Source organism: Balaenoptera borealis (assembly GCF_965194805.1).
Source record: "Balaenoptera borealis genome assembly, chromosome: 1".
Taxonomy (NCBI): Eukaryota; Metazoa; Chordata; class Mammalia; order Artiodactyla; family Balaenopteridae; genus Balaenoptera; species Balaenoptera borealis.
In genome coordinates this window covers 96,457,413-96,468,844 of record NC_138860.1, presented here as the reverse complement: position 1 = coordinate 96,468,844, position 11,432 = coordinate 96,457,413, and the positions used below count along the sequence as shown (strand labels likewise).

Genomic DNA, 11,432 nt, shown 5'->3' with positions numbered 1-11,432 from the left:
TCCTCTCTCCCACTAGAATGCAAGCTCCACGGGGCCTTTGCTTGCCAACGGCATTATTCCCTGCACCTAGGACAGTGCCTAGCACCTACTAGATGCTCAATTAGTACTTGTCAAATGGTTGCATTCCCTCCAAAATTCTATTTTGCTGAATCTTCGGACCCTTCCTCATTTCCTTTCCAGCCTCCCACACCACCACCCAGCGCAAGGCAAAGCCGCAACTCCGCGCTCCTTCCTCTGCGTTCTTAGCTCTTCCACCGCCTTCCAGCGCGGCCCCTTTAAGCGGGCTCCGGAAAGCCGCGGGGAAGGCGGGGCCGAAACCTCGCCGACACTGACTCGGAGGGGCGGGGCGGAACTAGGGGGCGGGGCCTGCGTGCTGCGTGCGTGCGCGTTCTGGAGGCGCCGCCGCCGCCGCTCTCGAGGCCGCCGCCGCCGCCGTCGCCGCGCAGAGCCGGAGCAGGAGCCACGGCCGAGAGGAGGGAGGAGGAGGAGGAGGAGGTGGAGGAGGCGCCGGACCGTGGGGGTGAGTGAGGGGCGGGGAGCCGGAGCCGGCCCCAGAGGGAGCAGGGGGCGCGGGTCGGCCGAGCCCGGGCTGAGGCGGCTCCTGTCGCCGGTCAGTCCCCTGGCTCCCCCTTCCTTCTCCGCGTTCCCTCGGTGTCCGGGGCGGCGGCCCGGGGGCCTGGCCGGCGGGAGGGGCCAGGGCTCGGGGAGGCCCGGCCGCTGCCGCCCGGGGCCAGAGCCAACCACGCCCGCGGACCGAGCCGGTCGACTGTGGTTGGGCCTGCGGGAGAGGGACGGGAGGGGCCCGGGCCGGGTGTGGGAGAGAAAGAGGACATTGTGTCCCCCACCCTCCAACTCCCCGAGGTGTCATGGCACAAGCCCATTTCCCTCGCCATCTCCCCGGACACAGTGCCCTCGCCCCTCGCTGCCTGAGAGAGGTAGAAGATGAGACATCGCTGCATTTTTCTTCTTCTTGCTTGTCCCCAGACTAGAGTCAGATCTTCTTTCAAACCCAGCTCACCCTTTGGGGGGCACGCGTAGAGGGGGTTGCAGGGTTGGGTGAATTTTCTGTTCTCCCTCGGCTGCTTGGAGAGGTGCGGGTAGACGGGAGGGGTGTCCTTTCTGTGTTCACTTGTTAGGGTTCGGGGTCTCCCGTTCCTTCCTTCATTCCCCCAGTGCACAGGGCTGACATCTCTACACCCCACTCCACCTCTCAGCTCCTTTCCCGCCCTCTCTCCCCCACGTCTTCCGTAGCATGCCATGTGTTCGCCGTTTCAGCGTTGCCTTTCTTGGGTCTCTGTTTCTTCCCTGAATTTTGTTAGGGAAGAGGTCACCGTGTGATTCTTCTTGTCTTCCTTCAAACTGGGACTGGTAGGAGTGTCTTTTGCCCCCTCGTTCAGGAAGTTAAGGACAGTGTCTTCGGATAAATTGTGTAATTTACTGCTATGGGGGAAAGATGAGAGGAAGACATCAACTCACAGGGCTAAGAACCAGTATAGGGGACCTTTTGGCCTCTTGGAAAAAGAACTAGCGTTGAGGAGTTAATGTATTCCGTTTTGGGAGGGAAGATCGTTTTGTCACTGCTTTGAAGGGAGGTGGCTATAAGAAGGAAGGGAATAACAGGGCAGGAGGTTATTGGGTCACAGTCGTACAGGTGGCCACAGTTTTTTGCTTCCTGGGTGTGAGATGATGATTTTTTCTGTTTTTATCACAGTAAAAGTGAAGGATCAGCTCTTAGTTTTAACGTGGGGCCCCTACCTTCAAAAGCATGCTGAAAGGGCAGTCTCAGAGGGATGCTGCTGGAAACAGGATTTGGAAACTTTATTTTGGTTTCCTGTCAGAGTGTGTGGGGGTGGGCACACGTGTGTGTAGTTTTTCTTTTCTTTTGATGTAACTGATATCTGTGATATTTTACCATAATAAGCACTAAATCAGGCCCTGAGCCTCTGTCTGTCTTTATTATGATTTCCTATAACACTTTCTGTTTGAAATTATATTTGTGTTGGTTGAAATTCTTTTTAGTCTGGTGTTTCAATGAATCTTGTTTACTCCGCATTTTGAATTATGTACTACAAAATATACTTAGGTGTAAGGTACTGAGGATCACACCGTGCCCACTGGCACATGGTAGGCACTTGGTATTTCTTGAATGAATTGTTTGATTACAAAGATGTGTCTAGGTTTTACATATCATCTATCTTTTTGAGAGGTAGCTCAAGTTAGAAGATTGCATTTCACTTCCAATATACAAAATAGTAATTATTAACCTTTTCTGGGCCACTGACACCTTTGAGAATATAGTGAAATATACGTATAGACTCTCTCCTCAGGAAAGAAGTAATAGACATTTATGCATAAAATTTCACATTCAGTTTCAGGGACCCTCTGAAACCAACCATGGGTGCTTGTCTTAAATGTAAACTGGAATCCTGAGTATTATTCAGTTCCATATTAAAACTGTTCAAGAGCCTTTGTTCACCTTCTGTGTGACCTCAGGAATGACAGTGTATGCCCTTACAGACTAAACTTTGGGTCTTTGGGAACAAGATTTAAGAGTGATTGTTATTACAATTTTATGTGGAAAAGTTCTCATTAATAACTTTTACCAATAATTTTAAACTAGTAATTTTAAACAAACAGCTTTGAAGGAAATAAGATTGTTATAGTCACTTTTGACAGCTTAAAATCATAATCACGGCTGACTTATGATTTTTATTGTGCAAACTCCTTAGCAATATGATCAGCACTTGAAAATGTTCATAGATCATTTTTCCTGTTCTCTTCCAAGCTTGTTTATATGCATGGTTTTTCACGTAGTTAATAATTATTGTACAACAATTATCAACATTCAGTATTAATCTAACAAGTGCTTTTTAAATGCCTATTATGTGAATAAAACAAAGTGCTTGTTGTCATAGAGCTTATATACTAATCAGGAGAGATGGGCCATAACCAGATAAATATAGAATAAGTCAGATGATAAGAAGTATGCAGAAGAGTAAAGTAGGGTAAGAGGATAAAGAGAAACAGTAGCAAGGAAGGGCAGTCAGGGAAGACATGAGTGAGGGATATATGCTCTCTTGGGGAAGAAGGTTACAGGCAGAGAGGACTGTTAAGTGCAGAGATTGCTCAGTCTTTGCCTTGGCCTTTTGGATAAGGCCAGTAAGCAAGAGGGAAAGTGAGAGAGCCTGAGGTTAGAGAAGTAGCTGAAGCCACTTTAAAGCCTTTTAGGCAATGGTCAGAACTTTGGATTTTACTTTGAATGAGATGGGAAACCACTGGAGGGTTTCGAGTAGAAGAGAGACCTGTTCTGACTTAATGTTTGTGGGAAATGTTCTGGCTGCTCTGTGGAAATCAACTTGGAGAGGGGGCTGGGAGTGGAAGCAGGAAGACCTTAGGAGGTTAATCTTCATTTTAAAACTTTTTCCGTGGTTGCAAAATAGTCCATCTACCTGCTCTTGGGCGTATAGGTAGTTTCCTTTTCCCCCTATTGAAAATAACAATGAAATGAACACTTTTGTGTATGCAACATTTTCTTTCTTTTCGAATATTTCCTTGGAATTGATTTCCAGAAGTACTGCTGAATCAAAGTATATAAATATACTTGTCTTCTTGGTGTGTCTATTAATTCCTTCAGAGAGTAGATTGTACTAGTTAAAAGTGACAGTTGTTGATGTTAAGTTTCATGCAGTGTCACTTGCATTGAATATTATTATTTAATACTTAAAAAATAATTTGAGTTATAAAAAAGAGACCTTTTAGATTGTTATGTTGAATTTTCCAGTAGCTCACGTGAGTTCATTAGTTAGCTCACCTCTCTCTTTAACATTCAACAGCAGCGTGCTAACTGTTGGGGATACATAGTTGAATTAGAAAGGATCTCTGCCCTCAGGGAGTTTTACATTCTGTCGTAATTTGTAATCTGATAGTTAAATAACTTCAGATCTTGCCAGTGTTTACTGTTACTCAAGAACTTTGTTAGTATATGGTTGATGATCTTTTATATAGAATGGACATTCCAATCAAGCACCTAATTTTTCATATTGATAATTCTTTTTTTTTTGCAAAGGGATTTTTAAATGGCATCTGCAATTTGTTTAATTTCTGTTTTATATGTCTTTAGAATCTTACATCTCTGATAGCCCCATGTTTTGTTCTTTGCAGTAAATTACGCAGCTAGTACTTAGTTGAGGACTTTCACAGTTGGATTTTTAAATTGTTGTAATTCTTTATAAGTTATTCAAAACACAGAGACTGTTGTTTCTGTTAAATAAGGTCAGCACTGCATCTTTGAAATTTTATTTAGATTATAAAGGAGGATGATACCAGTCTGTTTTGATAGAATCATACCACTGGGCATCTACATGGCTTGATTTGGCATGAGCGGAAACTCCAATATGTATGAAGTGAGTGGGTTGAACTAACAGAGTTACCTGCAAGCACCTAGCACTGTGTCTGACACATGCTAGGGACTCAGCAAATGTTCATTGAACCTCAGATAACCTCTAAGCTCCCAGTTCTAAAATTCTCTTATTTTAGAAGGTCAATAAAAATATCTTGTATAAAGCATTTATATCTTAATGTTGTGGTGAGTTTAAAATTGTGAACATAAACTTACTTCCTCCTAATGTTCCTTTCAAATTGAACTCATCAGTTTTAAAAAGAGTTATGGCATATTGCCAAGTATTTTCTCCTCGTTCTGATGTCATATACTGCTGCATGACTTAATGCCAAATTCATATCTTATGGAAATGATTAATGTTAAAAATAAAGATATTTAAGCTTTCTTATGTTACTGAGACAGATGAAACATCCATTTTTTCCCCTTTTTTCTGTGTGTGAAGTTTGAATCTATAAACTTACCATGATGTTCTGATCAGTTGAACAGTTCAACAGAGGACTATGCCATTCTGTCATTTTTGCTTGAAAATAGGCCTTTTAGAGGTAGAAGGTACAGGCATGCACCAATAAAAAAAGGAAATTGTGTATGATGATTAAGGTGGAGTTGAAATAAGAAATAGTATACTTTTATAAGTGGAATATATCAGGATTAAATATGTTATATGAAATTAATTTCAATCATTAGACTAATGGCTTTTTTTTTTTAAGTTCTGATGCCTTACTTAGGCTATATAAATTTAGGTTAGATAAATCTGGAAAAGATTTCTTTGCATATCCAGTTTTCCCAGAGATAGAGATAAGTTTCCTATCTTCAGCGTATTTATTTAGTTCACATTGATAGAGAGTGGTTCAAAGTGTGGAATGGTAAAACTAACCAAATTTGGAATTAAATATGTAATTCTGTGTTTGGTTTCAGAATATATTTAAATTAGGCTGTATCTCATGAGGATAAGAATGTACTAAACACATAACTGATAAAAGACACTGTTGGATTAATTAAAACTTGAGTTGATTTACTTTAAATTCACAAGTATACATGTATACCTATAACACGCATGGTTGTTTGCAATGCTGTGTTGTACTCACTCATTTTGGTTGTAAAAAATAACTTTGCTAAGGCTAGAACTGTGGCTTAGTTATCAATGACAAAAGTGTAAAGTTGGAGAGACACAAAGAACTGGGTACAACTGTTTCTTTGGACAAAGCCCAAATGCTGCTTGTAAGATTCTAAGTTAGTAGTAGTAGGAATTCTCTGTTATTGCAGACTGAACATTTCAGATCTGTCAGATGTGTGATCCGGAGAGTAAATTCATTCACTCTGTTTTCAGTGATATTTTTAAATTCATTTATAAATAGGATCATTCTGTTCTAGACAAGTTGGCTGTTTTATAGGACATTAAGCAAGCAACCATAACATAATTATTTCAGCAGCTGACATTTAACACTAATCTTTGGGTTTTATGTAGTTTACAGTATCTATTCCAAATCACTGATGTCTTTTGAACTACCTTATTTATTTATTTATTTGGCTGAACCGGGTCTTAGTTGCGGCATGCGGGCTCTTTTAGTTGCAGCATGCCGGCTCTTAGTTGCGTCATGTGGGATCTAGTTCCCTGACCAGGGATTGAACCCGGACCCCCTGCATTGGGAGCTCACAGTCTTAACTACTGGACCACCAGGGAAGTCCCTGCACTACCTTTCTTTAAATTTATTTTTTAAATTTATTTATTTTTGGCTGCATTGGGTCTTTGTTGCTGTGTGCAGGCTTTCTCTAGTTGTGGCGAGTGGGGGCTGCTCTTCGTTGCGGTGCGCGGGCTTCTCATTGCTATGGCTTCTCTTGTTGCAGATCACAGGCTCTAGGCACGGGGGCTTCAGTAGCTGTGGCACGCGGGGCAGTAGTTGTGGCTCGTGGGCTCTGGAACGCAGGCTCAGTAGTTGTGGCGCATGGGCTTAGTTGCTCCGTGGCATGTGGGATCTTCCCGGACCAGGGCTCGAACCTGTGTCCCCTCCATTGGCAAGCGGATTCTTAACCACTGAGCCACCAGGGAAGTCCCTGAACTACCTTTTATTTATTTATTTATTTTTAATACATTTATTTATTTATTTATTTTTGGCTGCGTCAGGTCTTCGTTGCTGTGGGCGAGATTTTTCTAGTTGCGGCGAGCGGGGGCTACTCTTCGTTGCGATGCGCGGGCTTCTCATTGCGGTGGCTTCTCTTGTTGCGGAGCACGGGCTCTAGGCGCCCGGTCTTCAGTAGTTGTGGCATGCGGGCTCAGTAGTTGTGGCTCGCGGCCTCTAGAGCGCAGGCTCAGTAGTTGTGGCGCATGGGTTTAGTTGCTCCGTGGCATGTGGGATCTTCCCGGACAGGGCTTGAACCCGTGTCCCCTGCATTGGCAGGCGGATTCTTAACCACTGTGCCACCAGGGAAGCCCCCTGAACTACCTTTTAAATTCTAGCTGTGAAAATATTGCATAACTTGATTATTAGATTTCAGATTCAGTCATTGAACAGAAGTTTGGGTGACCCAGTATTTGGCAGTTTGACAGAAACTGAGATGTGAGTCTGTAGTTTCTACTCTAAGTAATATATAGTCTAGTAATTTATTTTCTTTCCCAGAACCTGACATATGTCTTTTAAATAAATGTTGTATTTTCATGGTTGAGTAAAAATAGAATGATACTCATTTTCTAAGTAAAATCTATGTGATATTTTAATTCTCTCTTAGTTGCTGAACAACTATTTCTGTGATCTTATTTTCTAACAGCTTTTTAGTATTAGAGCAAACCAGTTTCCCATTGGTTAAAGTGTAGTAAAATAAGAATTGCTTGCTCAACTGCCTATTTTACTTCCGTCAAAGGTCTTTTCTTTCCTTTTTTTTTTTTCCAAATTGCTTTTCTGCATATATGCCACATTGTAGGGAAGTTTTTTCCTGGTTCAGCTAACAGTTTTAGTTCTATGTTTAATGTGAGAAGTTTTGGATTTTTTTTCTTTTGAAGAACAGCTTAATATTTTTTCTACACTGATTAAAATCAACCTGTGCCACTAAAGTTAACTATCCAATAGAACAGAAACATGCATATAGAGAAAATGCATTTGTGTGCGTTTTTAGTTGAATGTTGTTGGTAGCTTGCCAGCTTTATTTTCAAGTTCCTCCCAGACCTGTGATGTGCTTATAAGGCAACAACAGTATATTTAGTTAATTTGCAAAACGAGAATAGTTTTTCTGGTTTTTCCATTTTGCATGTTTTGAGTTAGGATTAATTGGACATTTATTATTCTCAACAGGCATACGGTAAAACAGTTCGTTTAACTGTGGTGCTTTCTGTTGGAGCATTGGCTGACTTTTAGATAGTGAGCCTTGTGCAGTTTCATGAGTACTAATGAGTTTTGGATGACATTCTTTACACAATCTGAAAGTACCCCTGAGCCTAATAGAAGCTGGAAACAAAACAAATTTGATGTTTTCTTTGCAGTAGGAAGTGTAGTTTCTAGTACAAGAAATATGCCCTTGTTAGGTTCAGGACCATTTTCAGGGGTTATAACTGCTTAAACATTTTTTTCTTGTTTAAACTAATTCATGTTCCATTGTGGCAAATTTTGAAAAGAACATAAATGTAAAGAAGAAATTGAAGATTACCCGTAAACCTATCACCCAGAGATAATTTCTACTAACCTTTTAATGTACATTTTTCTAGTTCTTTCCTCACATGTACAGATTCTTTTAATTTTTAAAAAAAATTGGAATTATATTTCTATACATACAGTTTCGCTCCTACTTTTTTCTCTGAACAGGGTACTGTTCTCCTAGTTTGGGACTCTTAGGTTGATCTTTATAATACTACTATTTTAAATAACACTGGGGCAAACATTTTTGTACATTTATCTTTGATTGCATCTCTGTTTTTTTTTTCTTCCTTTAGGGTAGATTCCCAGAAGTGGGATAACTGGATCAGAGGGTGGTTACCCTGTGTATAAGAGTGTGTGTCTCACTGCACCTTCAATGGCATTGAGTAGGTCAGTTTTTACAATCTTTGCCAATTTGGTAGATATCTGTTACAATTCTTGGGTGGTAATCACAAAATCCTCATATTATTAATAATCTGTAAAACCATCAGAGTGTATGATTATTAATTTGCAGTCGTCTTTGGAAAAGTTGGTTGGAATGGTTTTCTTTGAAAATATTTCAGGTAAAAGTAATCTTTGTAACAAAAAAGATATTCCTTGACATTGCAATTTGAGTATTGTTTTTATATTGGAAAGAAATAGCATTTTAATCTTCTTCCTTTACTAAAATAACAAACATGAGAAAGCTTATTTTATAGTATGTAGTAAGTAGAACTATAATGTAAAACTAAATTATTTCAGATAGATGAGAGGGATAGTCACATGGTTCAGACTTTAAAAAAAAAAAAAACCATGCAACTTAGTGTTTAGAGCAATGACTGTAGAGTTAAGCACCCTGTGTTCAAATCCTTGCTTTGCCACTTACTAAGTATATCATTTGAAGCAACTTATTGAGTATACAATTTAAGGTAACCTACTAAATATATAATTTGATATTTCTGAGCTTTGGGTTTCTCATCTTTAAAAGGAGAATAAATAATAATACCTACTTTATAGGATTGTTGAGAGGATTAGAAATATTGTTTAAGACTGCTGAGCACATAGTAGGCGTTTAATAAAAGCTGGCAGTTGTTGGGTTTGGAAGTTTTGGGCCAGTTTTGTAGGGTGGGGCAGGACATATCTTTCATGTGTCCTTATTTACATAAATAAATGCAGAGATGCAAAGGGGCCTTGAGCAGTGGCAGCTGGAAGGGAGTGGTAGACATTCTTTGTGGTAGGAATGGCATGAGCCAAGATAGAAAGTTCAGGACAAGTTGGAGGACAGGAGATTGATTTGACAGAAGCCTAGGCTTGTATAATTAGAAAATAATGGCAATAAGGGCATAGAGATTGATTGGGACTAGACTTTGGAAGTCATTGAATGCTAGGTTGAGAAGTATAGGCTTTACGTGGGAGCACAAGAAGTTTTGATATGAGGAAAATGATCCGATCAGAGCATTCATCTTTGGAAGATGAATCTAGCTACAGAGTACAGAATGAATTGAGGAAGAAAGAGACTGAAGACAGGGAGACTGGTTTAAACACATAGGTAAGCCAAGATCTGAGGGTTTAACAGAAAACAAGAGGGAAGGTTTTGGGGGGAGTTGCTAGGAGTCACTGTTGTGAAGATCTCTGGATCTTCAAGTATACCCAGTTTGGAGATGAAGTTCAAAAGAAAGAGTCTGAGTCTATTGAATAGGTTACATGGAATTAGGTAACCTCTGAGAGAAGATAAGACTCAGTGTGTACACTTCGGTTGTTGCTACCTTTTTTAAAAAAATTGAAGGGTAAAAGATTCCTGTTTTTCATCAATAAAAATCATATGTTTATGCTATTTCTTTGACAAATGTATAGTCTCCTGTAGAAATTTACTTATCTAACATTTTGAGTTCTTAGCTAACAGGGAATCTCACTTTTAAATTTATTTATTTATTTATTTTTGGCTGTGTTGGGTCTTCGTTTCTGTGCGAGGGCTTTCTCCAGTTGCGGCAAGCGGGGGCCACTCTTCATCGCAGTGCGCGGGCCTCTCACTATCGCGGCCTCTCTTGTTGCGGAGCACAGGCTCCAGACGCGCAGGCTCAGTAGTTGTGGCACACAGGCCTAGTTGCTCCGCGGCATGTGGGATCTTCCCAGGCCAGGGCTCGAACCTGTGTCCCCTGCATTGGCAGGCAGAGTCTCAACCACTGCGCCACCAGGGAAGCCCGGGATTCTCACTTTTAGACATTGTATTTCTGAAGGTATTATCTTAAAATACTTCACTGTAAGGTGAAATTCTTCTCTGTGTGGTTTTTCCAGCTTTTGTGAATGCAACTGGACTTTAAAAACATCAGTTTTGTGAGCAGAAGTGATGAAAAGTGAAGTATAGACTTCTTGTTAAGCAGCTTAGAATGTTGAAGGCAGTGAAATATGGAGCAATGAAAAATAGGAAACTGAGGATGTGCTCTTTAGAAAAAATATCACTTTCAGTACTTCTCTCTTAATTTCTTAAGTAAAAAAAAAAAAATGAGTTAGCAAATGCCATTCTTAGTCATTCTGGTACCTGGTTCTAGCTCCACGCTAATTGTACTTTCCACTTGGCTGAATAATATGTAAGCAAGTTAGCCTAAAGATTTATATTAATATTTCTTTTTGACTGATAAGTAAGCTCACATGAGCTGTGAATTATCTGTCTTCCTTTTATGTTACCAGTTGAAAAAAGAAGCAACCCCCAATTTTTAAAAAGTAAATACAGGTTTGTGATACGTTCAAGGTGTTTGCATTTTTTAAACCATTGAGTTTTATTCCTTTCTTAATGTTTCTTTTAGTTTTCAAATATTTTCTAAACTCAGAAATAAAGTCTTTATTATTATTTTTATTCACATCTCTCCCCTTTAAAAGTATCCTTGAAAATATTTTTAAATTAATAAGCAAATGTAGCACATAGTATTGAGGATTGTATATGTGTTATTTTTTTACAAACACTGTTTTTTTAATGTGAAACTGCAAAAGCCCAGATCTGGTCAACTGAGTGTTATTTCATTTACTAGAGACCTCAGATATTCAAAACAGGGATTTAATGTCTCAAACTATGAGATTCCAGTTGAGTCTATTTGAATTGATTTGAAGATATTCCTGTTTATCAACAGAAATCAGAACTACAGTTCATTCCCTAGGACTGATCACTCTTACCCTTCCCTCCTTCTCCCCAAGCATAGCTGAGAACAGAATCTTCCCTGATTTGGGCCATGCTGGCACTGTCACTATGATGTCAGCTATAGCCTTCCCAATCTGTACTTCTTACATTCTTCGAAGCCTACTTGCTTCTTGGCAGGAAAACTAAGTTATTAGATTGAGTGGCTAGCAGCTCATGGTATACTATTATAAGAAAATTCACAATTTTAAATGTCAGACCTCAATAAAGCTAAAATTAAAAAAAGAAAATTAATTCAATT

General features: G+C 40.0%; 1 protein-coding gene across 4 annotated transcripts in view; it reads left to right on the top strand.

Annotated features, from left to right (window-relative positions):
• Positions 1–384: 384 nt before the first annotated feature.
• Positions 385–11,432, top strand: part of RAP1A (RAP1A, member of RAS oncogene family) — a 79,894-nt gene continuing 68,846 nt past the window's right edge. The window contains exon 1 of one of the 4 annotated variants that reach the window (XM_082380576.1): positions 385–520. The gene's annotated coding sequence lies outside the window, so the exon portion shown is untranslated. Of the gene's footprint in view, positions 521–851; positions 936–8,318; positions 8,413–11,432 lie in introns of those variants that run through there. The other 3 variants (XM_082380579.1, XM_082380577.1, XM_082380580.1) reach the window with 3 other exon arrangements.